General features: G+C 39.0%; 10 non-coding genes across 10 annotated transcripts; all 10 read left to right on the forward strand.

Annotated features, from left to right (window-relative positions):
• Window positions 1-616: 616 nt before the first annotated feature.
• On the forward strand, window positions 617-698 carry TRNAS-GCU (transfer RNA serine (anticodon GCU)). The gene has a single exon. It is a non-coding gene; the product is annotated as a tRNA-Ser (tRNA).
• Window positions 699-1446: 748 nt separating this feature from the next.
• Window positions 1447-1528, forward strand: TRNAS-GCU (transfer RNA serine (anticodon GCU)). The gene has a single exon. It is a non-coding gene; the product is annotated as a tRNA-Ser (tRNA).
• Window positions 1529-4811: 3283 nt separating this feature from the next.
• On the forward strand, window positions 4812-4893 carry TRNAS-GCU (transfer RNA serine (anticodon GCU)). Its single transcript has one exon. It is a non-coding gene; the product is annotated as a tRNA-Ser (tRNA).
• A 773-nt stretch (window positions 4894-5666) lies between these two features.
• On the forward strand, window positions 5667-5748 carry TRNAS-GCU (transfer RNA serine (anticodon GCU)). The gene has a single exon. It is a non-coding gene; the product is annotated as a tRNA-Ser (tRNA).
• A 1476-nt stretch (window positions 5749-7224) lies between these two features.
• Window positions 7225-7306, forward strand: TRNAS-GCU (transfer RNA serine (anticodon GCU)). The gene has a single exon. It is a non-coding gene; the product is annotated as a tRNA-Ser (tRNA).
• Window positions 7307-8078: 772 nt separating this feature from the next.
• Window positions 8079-8160, forward strand: TRNAS-GCU (transfer RNA serine (anticodon GCU)). The gene has a single exon. It is a non-coding gene; the product is annotated as a tRNA-Ser (tRNA).
• A 754-nt stretch (window positions 8161-8914) lies between these two features.
• Window positions 8915-8996, forward strand: TRNAS-GCU (transfer RNA serine (anticodon GCU)). Its single transcript has one exon. It is a non-coding gene; the product is annotated as a tRNA-Ser (tRNA).
• A 753-nt stretch (window positions 8997-9749) lies between these two features.
• On the forward strand, window positions 9750-9831 carry TRNAS-GCU (transfer RNA serine (anticodon GCU)). Its single transcript has one exon. It is a non-coding gene; the product is annotated as a tRNA-Ser (tRNA).
• Window positions 9832-17342: 7511 nt separating this feature from the next.
• On the forward strand, window positions 17343-17424 carry TRNAS-GCU (transfer RNA serine (anticodon GCU)). Its single transcript has one exon. It is a non-coding gene; the product is annotated as a tRNA-Ser (tRNA).
• Window positions 17425-18175: 751 nt separating this feature from the next.
• TRNAS-GCU (transfer RNA serine (anticodon GCU)) lies at window positions 18176-18257 on the forward strand. The gene has a single exon. It is a non-coding gene; the product is annotated as a tRNA-Ser (tRNA).
• The last annotated feature ends 400 nt before the right edge of the window (window positions 18258-18657 follow it).

Consider the following 18657-nt stretch of genomic DNA (forward strand, 5'->3'; position numbering starts at 1 on the left):
ACATGCAATGTCAATACTACTATCTAGAATTTATTTTGCAAATGCTTTATTCCCCATGATGGTGGATTAGCTCACAAGTATAGGTTAAAATGATTTATGTTTAGATAATTAAAGTCTATGACATTTCTTTTGCTTTGTTAAACTGATATGGGATGCAGTTAAAAAATGATTACAGCAGAGCCCTTTATATAGGTTAAACCTTATTCCTGCATAATTTTCTTGTTTACATTACAGTGACAGCAAACTCTAAATGGTGATGTTTGTAATATTTGCAGAGATTTGAAATTACTGTAACTCATGTAACATAGTCTGTCACTTCATTAAAGACAAGCATAGAACACATTTAGTGAAAATTAATACATTACTTTTACAGAGAAGGTCATGTTATTGGCCAGAAGTATTAAAAATCATTTTTGTTTGTGAGGTGGATGATGGTGGATTTGTTCACAAGTATCGGTTAAAATTAAATAAATGTTCCTAAAGCCAAGGATGGTTGAAAGTCGGCTTGCTATCAAGCTCGTGATTGTGAAAATGACACAATCTACAAGAACATAAAGAATTGACTTTGAAGTATAACAAGTGGTGTTGGAAAGTTTGCCAAATTGCATACTAGTGAGATGAGGTGGCCGAGTGGTTAAGGCGATGGACTGCTAATCCATTGTGCTCAGCACGCATGGGTTCAAATCCCATCCTTGTCGTCACAATGCTTTTTAGGTAGAAGAGGCATTTTTACAAATACTGCTACTGACACACAAATGGCCAAAATAAACAAGTCAAATCAAGAAGTCTACTTTAAGACTGTAAACATGAGCAAGTTTCTTGATATTTGAACATGCAATGTCAATACTACTATCTAGAATTTATTTTGCAAATGCTTTATTCCCAATGATGGTGGATTAGCTCACAAGTATAGGTTAAAATGATTTATGTTTAGATAATTAAAGTCTATGACATTTCTTGGGGTTTGTTAAACTGATATGGGATGCAGTTAAACATTTTTTACAGCAGAGCCCTTAATATAGGTTAAACCTTATTCCTGCATAATTTTCTTGTTTACATTACAGTGACAGCAAACTCTAAATGGTGATGTTTGTAATATTTGCAGAGATTTGAAATTACTGTAACTCATGTAACATAGTCTGTCACTTCATTAAAGACAAGCATAGAACACATTTAGTGAAAATTAATACATTACTTTTACAGAGAAGTTCATGTTATTGGCCAGAAGTATTAAAAATCATTTTTGTTTGTGAGGTGGGTGATGGTGGATTTGTTCACAAGTTTCGGTTAAAATTAAATATATGTTCCTAAAGCCAAGGATGGTTGAAAGTCGACTTGCTATCAGGCTCGTGATTGTGAAAATGACACAATCTACAAGAACATAAAGAATTGACTTTGAAGTATAACAAGTGGTGTTGGAAAGTTTGCCAGATTGCATACCAGTGAGACAAGGTGGCTGAGGGGTTAAGGTTATGGACTGCTAATCCATTGTGCTTTGCACGCATGGGTTCAAATCCCATCCTCGTCGTCACAATGCTCTTTAGGTAGAAGAGGCATTTTTACAAATACTGCTTCATAAACCAGCAAGTGAAGCTGAAACAAAAATGGCCAAAATAAACAAGTCAAATCAAGAAGTCTACTTTAAGATGGTAAATATGAGCAAGTGTCTTGATATTTGAACATGCAATGTCAATACTACTATCTAGAATTTATTTTGCAAATGCTTTATTTCCCCATGATGGTGGATTAGCTCACAAGTATAGGTTAAAATAATTTATGTTTAGATAATTAAAGTCTATGACATTTCTTGTGCTTTGTTAAACTGATATGGGATGCAGTTAAAAAATTTTACAGCAGAGAAAAGCCCTTAATATAGGTTAAACCTTATTCCTGCATAATTTTCTTGTTTACATTACAGTGACAGCAAACTCTAAATGGTGATGTTTGTAATATTTGCAGAGATTTCAAATTACTGTAACTCGTGTAACATATTCTGTCACTTCATTAAACACAAGCAAAGTACACATTTAGTGAAAATTAATACATTACTTTTACAGAGAAGGTCATATTATTGGCCAGAAGTATTAAAAATAATTTTTGTTTGTGAGGTGGATGATGGTGAATTTGTTCACAAGTATCAGTTAAAATTAAATAAATGTTCCTAAAGCCAAGGATGGTTGAAAGTCGACTTGCTATCAAGCTAGTAATTGTGAAAAAGACACAATCTACAAGAACATAAAGAATTGACTTTGAAGTATAACAAGTGGTGTTGGAAAGTTTGCCAGATTGCATACCAGTGAGACGAGGTGGCCGAGTGGTTAAGGCGATGGACTGCTAATCCATTGTCCTCTGCACGCATCATCATCACAATGCTTTTTAGGTAGAAGAGGCATTTTTACAAACACTGCTACAAAAGCTGACACACAAATGGCCAAAATAAACAAGTCAAATCAAGAAGTCTACTTTAAGATGGTAAACATGAGCAAGTTTCTTGATATTTGAACATGCAATGTCAATACTACTATCTAGAATTAATTTTGCAAATGCTTTATTCCCCATGATGGTGGATTAGCTCACAAGTATAGGTTAAAATGATTTATGTTTAGATAATTAAAGTCTATGACATTTCTTGGGCTTTGTTAAACTGATATGGGATGCAGTTAAAAATTTTTTACAGCAGAGCCCTTAATATAGGTTAACCCTTATTCCTGCATAATTTTCTTGTTTACATTACAGTGACAGCAAACTCTAAATGGTGATGTTTGTAATATTTGCAGAGATTTGAAATTACTGTAACTCTTGTACCATAGTCTGTCACTTCATTAAAGACAAGCATAGAACACATTTAGTGAAAATTAATACATTACTTTTACAGAGAAGGTCATGTTATTGGCCAGAAGTATTAAAAATCATTTTTGTTTGTGAGGTGGGTGATGGTGGATTTGTTCACAAGTTTCGGTTAAAATTAAATAAATGTTCCTAAAGCCAAGGATGGTTGAAAGTCGACTTGCTATCAAGCTCGTGATTGTGAAAATGACACAATCTACAAGAACATAAAGAATTGACTTTGAAGTATAACTAGTGGTGTTGGAATGTTTGCCAGATTGCATACCAGTGAGATGAGGTGGCCGAGTGGTTAAGGCGATGGACTGCTAATCCATTGTCCTCTGCAAGCATGGGTTCAAAAGTTCAGCCTTGTCGTCACGATGCTTTTTAGGTAGAAGAGGCATTTTTACAAATACTGCTTCAAAAACCAGCAAGTGAAGCTGACACAAAAATAGCCAAAATAAACAAGTCAAATCAAGAAGTCTACTTTAAGATGGTAAACATGAGCAAGTGTCTTGATATTTGAACATGCAATGTCAATACTACTATTTAGAAGTTATTTTGCAAATGCTTTATTTCCCCATGATGGTGGATTAGCTCACAAGTATAGGTTAACAAAGTTTATGTTTAGATAATTAAAGTCTATGACATGTCTTGGGCTTTGTTAAACTGATATGGGGTGCAGTTTAATTTTTTTTACAGCTGTTAAAAAACCTTAATGTAGGTTAAACCTTATTCCTGCATAATTTTCTTGTTTACATTACAATGACAGCAAACTCTAAATGGTGATGTTTGTAATATTTGCAGAGATTTCAAATTACTGTAACTCATGTAACATAGTCTGTCACTTCATTAAAGACAAGCAAAGAACACATTTAGTGAAAATTAATACATCACTTTTACAGAGAAGGTCATGTTATTGGCCAGAAGTATTAAAAATCATTTTTGTTTGTGAGGTGGATGATGGTGGATTTGTTCACAAGTATCAGTTAAAATTAAATAAATGTTCCGAAAGCCAAGGATGGTTGAAAGTCGACTTGCTATCAAGCTCGTGATTGTGAAAATGACACAATCTACAAGAACATAAAGAATTGACTTTGAAGTATAACAAGTGGTGTTGGAAAGTTTGCCAGCTTGCATACCAGTGAGTTGAGGTGGCTGACTGGTTAAGGCGATGGACTGCTAATCCATTTTGCTATGCACACATGGGTTCAAATCCCATCCTCGTCATCACAATGCTTTTTAGGTAGAAGAGGCATTTTTACAAATACTGCTACAAAAGCTGACACACAAATGGCCAAAATAAACAAGTCAAATCAAGAAGTCTACTTTAAGATGGTAAACATGAGCAAGTGTCTTGATATTTGAACATGCAATGTCAATACTACTATCTAGAATTTATTTTGCAAATGCTTTATTTCCCCATGCTGGTGGATTAGTTCACAAGTATAGGTTAAAATGATTTATGTTTAGATAATTAAAGTCTATGACATTTCTTGGGCTTTGTTAAACTGATATGGGATGCAGTTAAAAAAATTTTACAGCAGAGCCCTTAATATAGGTTAAACATTATTCCTGCATAATTTTCTTGTTTACATTACAGTGACAGCAAACTCTAAATGGGGATGTTTGTAATATTTGCAGAGATTTGAAATTACTGTAACTCATGTGACATAGTCTGTCACTTTATTAAAAACAAGCATAGAACACATTTAGTGAAAAATAATACATTACTTTTACAGAGAAGTTCATGTTATTGGCCAGAAGTATTAAAAATCATTTTTGTTTGTGAGGTGGATGATGGTGGATTTGTTCACAAGTATCGGTTAAAATTAAATAAATGGTCCTAAAGCCAAGGATGGTTGAAAGTCGACTTACTATCAAGCTCGTGATTGTGAAAATGACACAATCTACAAGAACATAAAGAATTGACTTTGAAGTATAACAAGTGGTGTTGGAAAGTTTGCCAAATTGCGTACCAGTGAGAAGAGGTGGCCGAGTGGTTAAGGCGATGGACTGCTAGTCCATTGTGCTCTGCATGCGTGGGTTCAAATCCCATCCTTGTCATCACAATGCTCTTTAGGTAGTAGAGGCATTTTTACAAATACCGCTTCATAAACCAACAAGTGAAGCTGACACAAAAATGGCCAAAATAAACAAGTCAAATCAAGAAGTCTACTTTAAGATGGTAAACATGAGCAAGTGTCTTGATATTTGAACATGCAATGTCAGTACTACTATCAAGAAATTTATTTTGCAAATGCTTTATTTCCCCATGATGGTGGATTAGCTCACAAGTATAGGTTAAAATAATTTATGTTTAGATAATTAAAGTCTATGACATTTCTTGGGCTTTGTTAAACTGATATGGGGTGCAGTTAAAAAATTTTACAGCAGAGAAAATCCCTTAATATAGGTTAAACCTTATTCCTGCATAATTTTCTTGTTTACATTACAGTGACAGCAAACTCTAAATGGTGATGTTTGTAATATTTGCAGAGATTTCAAATTACTGTAACTCATGTACCATAGTCTGTCACTTCATTAAAGACAGGCATAGAACACATTTAGTGAAAATTAATACATTACTTTTACAGAGAAGGTCATGTTATTGGCCAGAAGTATTAAAAATCATTTTTGTTTGTGAGGTGGGTGATGGTGGATTTGTTCACAAGTTTCGGTTAAAATTAAATAAATGTTCCTAAAGCCAAGGATGGTTGAAAGTCGACTTGCTATCAAGCTCGTAATTGTGAAAATGACACAATCTACAAGAACATAAAGAATTGACTTTGAAGTATAACAAGTGGTGTTGGAAAGTTTGCCAAATTGCTTTCCAGTGAGACGAGGTGGTCGAGTGGTTAAGGCGATGGACTGCTAATCCATTGTGCTCTGCACGCATGGGTTCAAATCCCATCCTCGTCGTCACAATGCTCTTTAGGTAGAAGAGGCATTTTTACAAATACTGCTTCATAAACCAGCAAGTGAAGCAGACACAAAAATGGCCAAAATGAACAAGTCAAATCAAGAAGTCTACTTTAAGATGGTAAACATGAGCAAGTGTCTTGATATTTGAACATGCAATGTCAATACTACTATCTAGAATTTATTTTGCAAATGCTTTATTCCCCATGATGGTGGATTAGCTCACAAGTATAGGTTAAAATGATTTATGTTTAGATAATTAAAGTCTATGACATTTCTTGTGCTTTGTTAAACTGATATGGGATGCAGTTAAAAAATGTTTACAGCAGAGCCCTTTATATAGGTTAAACCTTATTCCTGCATAATTTTCTTGTTTACATTACAGTGACAGCAAACTTTAAATGGTGATATTTGTAATATTTGCAGAGATTTGAAATTACTGTAACTCATGTTCCATAGTCTGTCACTTCATTAAAGACAAGCATAGAACACATTTAGTGAAAATGAATACATTACTTTTACAGAGAAGGTCATGTTATTGGCCAGAAGTATTAAAAATCAGGTGGCTGATGGTGGATTTGTTCACAAGTTTCCGTTAAAATTAAATAAATGTTCCTAAAGCCAAGGATGGTTGAAAGTCGACTTGCTATCAAGCTCGTGATTGTAAAAATGACACAATCTACAAGAACATAAAGAATTGACTTTGAAGTATAACAAGTGGTGTTGGAAAGTTTGCCACATTGCATACCGGTGAGACGAGGTGGCTGAGTGGTTAAGCTGATACACAAATGGCCAAAATAAACAAGTCAAATCAAGAAGTCTACTTTAAGATGGTAAACATGAGCAAGTTTCTTGATATTTGAACATGCAATGTCAATACTACTATCTAGAATTTATTTTGCAAATGCTTTATTCCCCATGATGGTGGATTAGCTCACAAGTATAGGTTAAAATGATTTATGTTTAGATAATTAAAGTCTATGACATTTCTTGGGCTTTGTTAAACTGATATGGGATGCAGTTAAAAATTTTTACAGCAGAGCCCTTAATATAGGTTAAACATTATTCCTGCATAATTTTCTTGTTTACATTACAGTGACAGCAAACTCTAAATGGTGATGTTTGTAATATTTGCAGAGATTTGAAATTACTGTAACTCATGTAACAGTCTGTCACTTCATTAAAGACAAGCATAGAACACATTTAGTGAAAAATAATACATTACTTTTACAGAGAAGTTCATGTTATTGGCCAGAAGTATTAAAAATCATTTTTGTTTGTGAGGTGGATGATGGTAGATTTGTTCACAAGTATCGGTTAAAATTAAATAAATGGTCCTAAAGCCAAGGATGGTTGAAAGTCGACTTACTATCAAGCTCGTGATTGTGAAAATGACACAATCTACAAGAACATAAAGAATTGACTTTGAAGTATAACAAGTGGTGTTGGAAAGTTTGCCAAACTGCGTATCTGTGAGACGAGGTGGCCGAGTGGTTAAGGCGATTGACTGCTGGTCCATTGTGCTCTGCATGCGTGGGTTCAAATCCCATCCTCGTCTCACAATGCTCTTTAGGTAGTAGAGGCATTTTTACAAATACTGCTTCATAAACCAACAAGTGAAGCTGACACAAAAATGGCCAAAATAAACAAGTCAAATCAAGAAGTCTACTTTAAGATGGAAAACATGAGCAAGTGTCTTGATATTTGAACATGCAATGTCAGTACTACTATCAAGAAATTTATTTTGCAAATGCTTTATTTCCCCATGATGGTGGATTAGCTCACACGTGTAGGTTAAAATAATTTATGTTTAGATAATTAAAGTCTATGACATTTCTTGGGCTTTGTTAAACTGATATGGGGTGCAGTTAAAAATTTTTACAGCAGAGAAAAGCCCTTAATATAGGTTAAACCTTATTCCTGCATAATTTTCTTGTTTACATTACAGTGACAGCAAACTCTAAATGGTGATGTTTGTAATATTTGCAGAGATTTCAAATTACTGTAACTCATGTACCATAGTCTGTCACTTCATTAAAGACAGGCATAGAACACATTTAGTGAAAATTAATACATTACTTTTACAGAGAAGGTCATGTTATTGGCCAGAAGTATTAAAAATCATTTTTGTTTGTGAGGTGGGTGATGGTGGATTTGTTCACAAGTTTCGGTTAAAATTAAATAAATGTTCCTAAAGCCAAGGATGGTTGAAAGTCGACTTGCTATCAAGCTCGTAATTATGAAAATGACACAATCTACAAGAACATAAAGAATTGACTTTGAAGTATAACAAGTGGTGTTGGAAAGTTTGTCAAATTGCTTTCCAGTGAGACGAGGTGGTCGAGTGGTTAAGGCGATGGACTGCTAATCCATTGTGCTCTGCACGCATGGGTTCAAATCTCATCCTCGTCGTCACAATGCTCTTTAGGTAGAAGAGGCATTTTTACAAATACTGCTTCATAAACCAGCAAGTGAAGCAGACACAAAAATGGCCAAAATGAACAAGTCAAATCAAGAAGTCTACTTTAAGATGGTAAACATGAGCAAGTGTCTTGATATTTGAACATGCAATGTCAATACTACTATCTAGAATTTATTTTGCAAATGCTTTATTCCCCATGATGGTGGATTAGCTCACAAGTATAGGTTAAAATGATTTATGTTTAGATAATTAAAGTCTATGACATTTCTTTTGCTTTGTTAAACTGATATGGGATGCAGTTAAAAAATGATTACAGCAGAGCCCTTTATATAGGTTAAACCTTATTCCTGCATAATTTTCTTGTTTACATTACAGTGACAGCAAACTTTAAATGGTGATGTTTGTAATATTTGCAGAGATTTGAAATTACTGTAACTCATGTTCCATAGTCTGTCACTTCATTAAAGACAAGCATAGAACACATTTAGTGAAAATGAATACATTACTTTTACAGAGAAGGTCATGTTATTGGCCAGAAGTATTAAAAATCAGGTGGGTGATGGTGGATTTGTTCACAAGTTTCCGTTAAAATTAAATAAATGTTCCTAAAGCCAAGGATGGTTGAAAGTCGACTTGCTATCAAGCTCGTGATTGTAAAAATGACACAATCTACAAGAACATAAAGAATTGACTTTGAAGTATAACAAGTGGTGTTGGAAAGTTTGCTACATTGCATACCGGTGAGACGAGGTGGCTGAGTGGTTAAGGCGATGGACTGCTAATCCATTGTGCTCTGCCCGCATGGGTTCAAATCCCATCCTCGTCGTCACAATGCTTTTTAGGTAGAAGAGGCATTTTTACAAACACTGCTACAAAAGCTGACACACAAATGGCCAAAATAAACAAGTCAAATCAAGAAGTCTACTTTAAGATGGTAAACATGAGCAAGTTTCTTGATATTTGAACATGCAATGTCAATACTACTATCTAGAATTTATTTTGCAAATGCTTTATTCCCCATGATGGTGGATTAGCTCACAAGTATAGGTTAAAATGATTTATGTTTAGATAATTAAAGTCTATGACATTTCTTGGGCTTTGTTAAACTGATATGGGATGCAGTTAAAAATTTTTACAGCAGAGCCCTTAATATAGGTTAAACATTATTCCTGCATAATTTTCTTGTTTACATTACAGTGACAGCAAACTCTAAATGGTGATGTTTGTAATATTTGCAGAGATTTGAAATTACTGTAACTCATGTAACATAGTCTGTCACTTCATTAAAGACAAGCATAGAACACATTTAGTGAAAAATAATACATTACTTTTACAGAGAAGTTCATGTTATTGGCCAGAAGTATTAAAAATCATTTTTGTTTGTGAGGTGGATGATGGTGGATTTGTTCACAAGTATCGGTTAAAATTAAATAAATGGTCCTAAAGCCAAGGATGGTTGAAAGTCGACTTACTATCAAGCTCGTGATTGTGAAAATGACACAATCTACAAGAACATAAAGAATTGACTTTGAAGTATAACAAGTGGTGTTGGAAAGTTTGCCAAAGAGCGTACCAGTGAGACGAGGTGGCCGAGTGGTTAAGGCGATGGACTGCTAGTCCATTGTGCTCTGCATGTGTGGGTTCAAATCCCATCCTCGTCATCACAATGCTCTTTAGGTAGTAGAGGCATTTTTACAAATACTGCTTCATAAACCAGCAAGTGAAGCAGACACAAAAATGGCCAAAATGAATAAGTCAAATCAAGAAGTCTACTTTAAGATGGTAAACATGAGCAAGTGTCTTGATATTTGAACATGCAATGTCAATACTACTATCTAGAATTTATTTTGCAAATGCTTTATTCCCCATGATGGTGGATTAGCTCACAAGTATAGGTTAAAATGATTTATGTTTAGATAATTAAAGTCTATGACATTTCTTGGGCTTTGTTAAACTGATATGGGATGCAGTTAAAAAATTTTTACAGCAGAGCCCTTTATATAGGTTAAACCTTATTCCTGCATAATTTTCTTATGTAGAGATGAGCGCCTGAAATTTTTGTGTTTTGGTTTTGGGTTCGGTTCCGCGGCCGTGTTTTGGGTTCGAACGCGTTTTGGCAAAACCTCACCGAATTTTTTTTGTCGGATTCGGGTGTGTTTTGGATTCGGGTGTTTTTTTCAAAAAACACTAAAAAAACAGCTTAAATCATAGAATTTGGGGGTCATTTTGATCCCAAAGTATTATTAACCTCAAAAACCATAATTTACACTCATTTTCAGTCTATTCTGAATACCTCACACCTCACAATATTATTTTTAGTCCTAAAATTTGCACCGAGGTCGCTGTGTGAGTAATATAAGCGACCCTAGTGGCCGACACAAACACCGGGCCCATCTAGGAGTGGCACTGCAGTGTCACGCAGGATGTCCCTTCCAAAAAACCCTCCCCAAACAGCACATGACGCAAAGAAAAAAAGAGGCGCAATGAGGTAGCTGTGTGAGTAAGATTAGCGACCCTAGTGGCCGACACAAACACCGGGCCCATCTAGGAGTGGCACTGCAGTGTCACGCAGGATGGCCCTTCCAAAAAACCCTCCCCAAACAGCACATGACGCAAAGAAAAAAAGAGGCGCAATGAGGTAGCTGTGTGAGTAAGATTAGCGACCCTAGTGGCCGACACAAACACCGGGCCCATCTAGGAGTGGCACTGCAGTGTCACGCAGGATGTCCCTTCCAAAAAACCCTCCCCAAACAGCACATGACGCAAAGAAAAAAAGAGGCGCAATGAGGTAGCTGTGTGAGTAAGATTAGCGACCCTAGTGGCCGACACAAACACCGGGCCCATCTAGGAGTGGCACTGCAGTGTCACGCAGGATGTCCCTTCCAAAAAACCCTCCCCAATCAGCACATGATGCAAAGAAAAAGAAAAGAAAAAAGAGGTGCAAGATGGAATTGTCCTTGGGCCCTCCCACCCACCCTTATGTTGTATAAACAAAACAGGACATGCACACTTTAACCAACCCATCATTTCAGTGACAGGGTCTGCCACACGACTGTGACTGATATGACGGGTTGGTTTGGACCCCCCCCAAAAAAGAAGCAATTAATCTCTCCTTGCACAAACTGGCTCTACAGAGGCAAGATGTCCACCTCATCTTCACCCTCCGATATATCACCGTGTACATCCCCCTCCTCACAGATTATCAATTCGTCCCCACTGGAATCCACCATCTCAGCTCCCTGTGTACTTTGTGGAGGCAATTGCTGCTGGTCAATGTCTCCGCGGAGGAATTGATTATAATTCATTTTAATGAACATCATCTTCTCCACATTTTCTGGATGTAACCTCGTACGCCGATTGCTGACAAGGTGAGCGGCGGCACTAAACACTCTTTCGGAGTACACACTTGTGGGAGGGCAACTTAGGTAGAATAAAGCCAGTTTGTGCAAGGGCCTCCAAATTGCCTCTTTTTCCTGCCAGTATAAGTACGGACTGTGTGACGTGCCTACTTGGATGCGGTCACTCATATAATCCTCCACCATTCTATCAATGTTGAGAGAATCATATGCAGTGACAGTAGACGACATGTCCGTAATCGTTGTCAGGTCCTTCAGTCCGGACCAGATGTCAGCATCAGCAGTCGCTCCAGACTGCCCTGCATCACCGCCAGCGGGTGGGCTCGGAATTCTGAGCCTTTTCCTCGCACCCCCAGTTGCGGGAGAATGTGAAGGAGGAGATGTTGACAGGTCGCGTTCCGCTTGACTTGACAATTTTGTCACCAGCAGGTCTTTCAACCCCAGCAGACCTGTGTCTGCCGGAAAGAGAGATCCAAGGTAGGCTTTAAATCTAGGATCGAGCACGGTGGCCAAAATGTAGTGCTCTGATTTCAACAGATTGACCACCCGTGAATCCTTGTTAAGCGAATTAAGGGCTGCATCCACAAGTCCCACATGCCTAGCGGAATCGCTCCCTTTTAGCTCCTTCTTCAATGCCTCCAGCTTCTTCTGCAAAAGCCTGATGAGGGGAATGACCTGACTCAGGCTGGCAGTGTCTGAACTGACTTCACGTGTGGCAAGTTCAAAGGGCATCAGAACCTTGCACAACGTTGAAATCATTCTCCACTGCACTTGAGACAGGTGCATTCCACCTCCTATATCGTGCTCAATTGTATAGGCTTGAATGGCCTTTTGCTGCTCCTCCAACCTCTGAAGCATATAGAGGGTTGAATTCCACCTCGTTACCACTTCTTGCTTCAGATGATGGCAGGGCAGGTTCAGTAGTTTTTGGTGGTGCTCCAGTCTTCTGTACGTGGTGCCTGTACGCCGAAAGTGTCCCGCAATTTTTCTGGCCACCGACAGCATCTCTTGCACGCCCCTGTCGTTTTTTAAAAAATTCTGCACCACCAAATTCAAGGTATGTGCAAAACATGGGACGTGCTGGAATTTGCCCATATTTAATGCACACACAATATTGCTGGCGTTGTCCGATGCCACAAATCCACAGGAGAGTCCAATTGGGGTAAGCCATTCCGCGATGATCTTCCTCAGTTGCCGTAAGAGGTTTTCAGCTGTGTGCGTATTCTGGAAAGCGGTGATACAAAGCGTAGCCTGCCTAGGAAAGAGTTGGCGTTTGCGAGATGCTGCTACTGGTGCCGCCGCTGCTGTTCTTGCGGCGGGAGTCCATACATCTACCCAGTGGGCTGTCACAGTCATATAGTCCTGACCCTGCCCTGCTCCACTTGTCCACATGTCCGTGGTTAAGTGGACATTGGGTACAACTGCATTTTTTAGGACACTGGTGAGTCTTTTTCTGACGTCCGTGTACATTCTCGGTATCGCCTGCCTAGAGAAGTGGAACCTAGATGGTATTTGGTAACGGGGGCACACTGCCTCAATAAATTGTCTAGTTCCCTGTGAGCTAACGGCGGATACCGGACGCACGTCTAACACCAACATAGTTGTCAAGGACTCAGTTATCCGCTTTGCAGTAGGATGACTGCTGTGATATTTCATCTTCCTCGCAAAGGACTGTTGAACAGTCAATTGCTTACTGGAAGTAGTACAAGTGGGCTTACGACTTCCCCTCTGGGATGACCATCGACTCCCAGCGGCAACAACAGCAGCGCCAGCAGCAGTAGGCGTTACACGCAAGGATGCATCGGAGGAATCCCAGGCAGGAGAGGACTCGTCAGAATTGCCAGTGACATGGCCTGCAGGACTATTGGCATTCCTGGGGAAGGAGGAAATTGACACTGAGGGAGTTGGTGGGGTGGTTTGCGTGAGCTTGGTTACAAGAGGAAGGGATTTACTGGTCAGTGGACTGCTTCCGCTGTCACCCAAAGTTTTTGAACTTGTCACTGACTTATTATGAATGCGCTGCAGGTGACGTATAAGGGAGGATGTTCCGAGGTGGTTAACGTCCTTACCCCTACTTATTACAGCTTGACAAAGGGAACACATGGCTTGACACCTGTTGTCCGCATTTCTGGTGAAATACCTCCACACCGAAGAGCTGATTTTTTTGGTATTTTCACCTGGCATGTCAACGGCCATATTCCTCCCACGGACAACAGGTGTCTCCCCGGGTGCCTGACTTAAACAAACCACCTCACCATCAGAATCCTCCTGGTCAATTTCCTCCCCAGCGCCAGCAACACCCATATCCTCCTCATCCTGGTGTACTTCAACACTGACATCTTCAATCTGACTATCAGGAACTGGACTGCGGGTGCTCCTTCCAGCACTTGCAGGGGGCGTGCAAATGGTGGAAGGCGCATGCTCTTCACGTCCAGTGTTGGGAAGGTCAGGCATCGCAACCGACACAATTGGACTCTCCTTGTGGGTTTGGGATTTCGAAGAATGCACAGTTCTTTGCTGTGCTGCTTTTGCCAGCTTGAGTCTTTTCATTTTTCTAGCGAGAGGCTGAGTGCTTCCATCCTCATGTGAAGCTGAACCACTAGCCATGAACATAGGCCAGGGCCTCAGCCGTTCCTTGCCACTCCGTGTGGTAAATGGCATATTGGCAAGTTTACGCTTCTCCTCCGACAATTTTATTTTAGGTTTTGGAGTCCTTTTTTTACTGATATTTGGTGTTTTGGATTTGACATGCTCTGTACTATGACATTGGGCATCGGCCTTGGCAGACGACGTTGCTGGCATTTCATCGTCTCGGCCATGACTAGTGGCAGCAGCTTCAGCACGAGGTGGAAGTGGATCTTGATCTTTCCCTAATTTTGGAACCTCAACATTTTTGTTCTCCATATTTTAATAGGCACAACTAAAAGGCACCTCAGGTAAACAATGGAGATGGATGGATTGGATACTAGTATACAATTATGGACGGGCTGCCGAGTGCCGACACAGAGGTAGCCACAGCCGTGAACTACCGCACTGTACTGTGTCTGCTGCTAATATATAGACTGGTTGATAAAGAGATAGTATACTCGTAACTAGTATGTATGTATAAAGAAAGAAAAAAAAACCACGGTTAGGTGGTATATACAATTATGGACGGGCTGCCGAGTGCCGACACAGAGGTAGCCACAGCCGTGAACTACCGCACTGTACTGTGTCTGCTGCTAATATATAGACTGGTTGATAAAGAGATAGTATACTCGTAACTAGTATGTATGTATAAAGAAAGAAAAAAAAACCACGGTTAGGTGGTATATACAATTATGGACGGGCTGCCGAGTGCCGACACAGAGGTAGCCACAGCCGTGAACTACCGCACTGTACTGTGTCTGCTGCTAATATATAGACTGGTTGATAAAGAGATAGTATACTCGTAACTAGTATGTATGTATAAAGAAAGAAAAAAAAACCACGGTTAGGTGGTATATACAATTATGGACGGGCTGCCGAGTGCCGACACAGAGGTAGCCACAGCCGTGAACTACCGCACTGTACTGTGTCTGCTGCTAATATATAGACTGGTTGATAAAGAGATAGTATACTCGTAACTAGTATGTATGTATAAAGAAAGAAAAAAAAACCACGGTTAGGTGGTATATACAATTATGGACGGGCTGCCGAGTGCCGACACAGAGGTAGCCACAGCCGTGAACTACCGCACTGTACTGTGTCTGCTGCTAATATAGACTGGTTGATAAAGAGATAGTATACTCGTAACTAGTATGTATGTATAAAGAAAGAAGAAAAAACCACGGTTAGGTGGTATATACAATTATGGACGGGCTGCCGAGTGCCGACACAGAGGTAGCCACAGCCGTGAACTACCGCACTGTACTGTGTCTGCTGCTAATATAGACTGGTTGATAAAGAGATAGTATACTCGTAACTAGTATGTATGTATAAAGAAAGAAAGAAAAACACGGTTAGGTGGTATATACAATTATGGACGGGCTGCCGAGTGCCGACACAGAGGTAGCCACCGCCGTGAACTACCGCACTGTACTGTGTCTGCTGCTAATATATAGACTGGTTGATAAAGAGATAGTATACTCGTAACTAGTATGTATGTATAAAGAAAGAAAAAAAAACCACGGTTAGGTGGTATATACAATTATGGACGGGCTGCCGAGTGCCGACACAGAGGTAGCCACAGCCGTGAACTACCGCACTGTACTGTGTCTGCTGCTAATATAGACTAGTTGATAAAGAGATAGTATACTCGTAACTAGTATGTATGTATAAAGAAAGAAAAAAAAACCACGGTTAGGTGGTATATACAATTATGGACGGGCTGCCGAGTGCCGACACAGAGGTAGCCACAGCCGTGAACTACCGCACTGTACTGTGTCTGCTGCTAATATAGACTGGTTGATAAAGAGATAGTATACTACTAATATTATATATACTGGTGGTCAGGTCACTGGTCACTAGTCACACTGGCAGTGGCACTCCTGCAGCAAAAGTGTGCACTGTTTAATTTTAATATAATATTATGTACTCCTGGCTCCTGCTATAACCTATAACTGGCACTGCAGTAGTGCTCCCCAGTCTCCCCCACAATTATAAGCTGTGTGAGCTGAGCAGTCAGACAGATATATAATATATATAGATGATGCAGCACACTGGCCTGAGCCTGAGCAGTGCACACAGATATGGTATGTGACTGACTGAGTCACTGTGTGTATCGCTTTTTTCAGGCAGAGAACGGATATATTAAATAAACTGCACTGTGTGTCTGGTGGTCACTCACTATATAATATATTATGTACTCCTGGCTCCTGCTATAACCTATAACTGGCACTGCAGTAGTGCTCCCCAGTCTCCCCCACAATTATAAGCTGTGTGAGCTGAGCAGTCAGACAGATATATATAATATTATATATAGATAATAGATGATGCAGCACACTGGCCTGAGCCTGAGCAGTGCACACAGATATGGTATGTGACTGAGTCACTGTGTGCTGTGTATCGCTTTTTTCAGGCAGAGAACGGATTATAAAGTAAACTGCACTGTCCTCACTAGTAAACTCTCTCCACTCAGTCTCTACACTTCTACAGTAACAGTACTCCTCCTAGTCAGCTCCAGTAAATCTCTCTCAGTCTCTTATAATCTAAATGGAGAGGACGCCAGCCACGTCCTCTCCCTATCAATCTCAATGCACGTGTGAAAATGGCGGCGACGCGCGGCTCCTTATATAGAATCCGAGTCTCGCGATAGAATCCGAGCCTCGCGAGAATCCGACAGCGTCATGATGACGTTCGGGCGCGCTCGGGTTAACCGAGCAAGGCGGGAAGATCCGAGTCGCTCGGACCCGTGAAAAAAAACATGAAGTTCTGGCGGGTTCGGATTCAGAGAAACCGAACCCGCTCATCTCTAGTTTACATTACAGTGACAGCAAACTTTAAATGGTGATGTTTGTAATATTTGCAGAGATTTGAAATTACTGTAACTCATGTTCCATAGTCTGTCACTTCATTAAAGACAAGCATAGAACACATTTAGTGAAAATGAATACATTACTTTTACAGAGAAGGTCATGTTATTGGCCAGAAGTATTAAAAATCAGGTGGGTGTTGGTGGATTTGTTCACAAGTTTCCGTTAAAATTAAATAAATGTTCCTAAAGCCAAGGATGGTTGAAAGTCGACTTGCTATCAAGCTCGTGATTGTAAAAATTACACAATCTACAAGAACATAAAGAATTGACTTTGAAGTATAACAAGTGGTGTTGGAAAGTTTGTCACATTGAATACCGGTGAGACGAGGTGGCTGAGTGGTTAAGGCGATGGACTGCTAATCCATTGTGCTCTGCACGCATGGGTTCAAATCCCATCCTCGTCGTCACAATGCTTTTTAGGTATAAGAGGCATTTTTACAAACACTGCTACAAAAGCTGACACACAAATGGCCAAAATAAACAAGTCAAATCAAGAAGTCTACTTTAAGATGGTAAACATGAGCAAGTTTCTTGATATTTGAACATGCAATGTCAATACTACTATCTAGAATTTATTTTGCAAATGCTTTATTCCCCATGATGGTGGATTAGCTCACAAGTATAGGTTAAAATGATTTATGTTTAGATAATTAAAGTCTATGACATTTCTTGGGCTTTGTTAAACTGATATGGGATGCAGTTAAAAATTTTTACAGCAGAGCCCTTAATATAGGTTAAACATTATTCCTGCATAATTTTCTTGTTTACATTACAGTGACAGCAAACTCTAAATGGTGATGTTTGTAATATTTGCAGAGATTTGAAATTACTGTAACTCATGTAACAGTCTGTCACTTCATTAAAGACAAGCATAGAACACATTTAGTGAAAAATAATACATTACTTTTACAGAGAAGTTCATGTTATTGGCCAGAAGTATTAAAAATCATTTTTGTTTGTGAGGTGGATGATTGTAGATTTGTTCACAAGTATCGGTTAAAATTAAATAAATGGTCCTAAAGCCAAGGATGGTTGAAAGTCGACTTACTATCAAGCTCGTGATTGTGAAAATGACACAATCTACAAGAACATAAAGAATTGACTTTGAAGTATAACAAGTGGTGTTGGAAAGTTTGCCAAACTGTGTACCAGTGAGACGAGGTGGCCGAGTGGTTAAGGCGATTGACTGCTGGTCCATTGTGCTCTGCATGCGTGGGTTCAAATCCCATCCTCGTCATCACAATGCTCTTTAGGTAGTAGAGGCATTTTTACAAATACTGCTTCATAAACCAACAAGTGAAGCTGACACAAAAATGGCCAAAATAAACAAGTCAAATCAAGAAGTCTACTTTAAGATGGTAAACATGAGCAAGTGTCTTGATATTTGAACATGCAATGTCAGTACTACTATCAAGAAATTTATTTTGCAAATGCTTTATTTCCCCATGATGGTGGATTAGCTCACAAGTGTAGGTTAAAATAATTTATGTTTAGATAATTAAAGTCTATGACATTTCTTGGGCTTTGTTAAACTGATATGGGGTGCAGTTAAAAAATTTTACAGCAGAGAAAAGCCCTTAATATAGGTTAAACCTTATTCCTGCATAATTTTCTTGTTTACATTACAGTGACAGCAA

The sequence above is a fragment of the Pseudophryne corroboree genome, chromosome 11 (assembly GCF_028390025.1).
Source record: "Pseudophryne corroboree isolate aPseCor3 chromosome 11, aPseCor3.hap2, whole genome shotgun sequence".
NCBI classification, from domain to species: Eukaryota; Metazoa; Chordata; class Amphibia; order Anura; family Myobatrachidae; genus Pseudophryne; species Pseudophryne corroboree.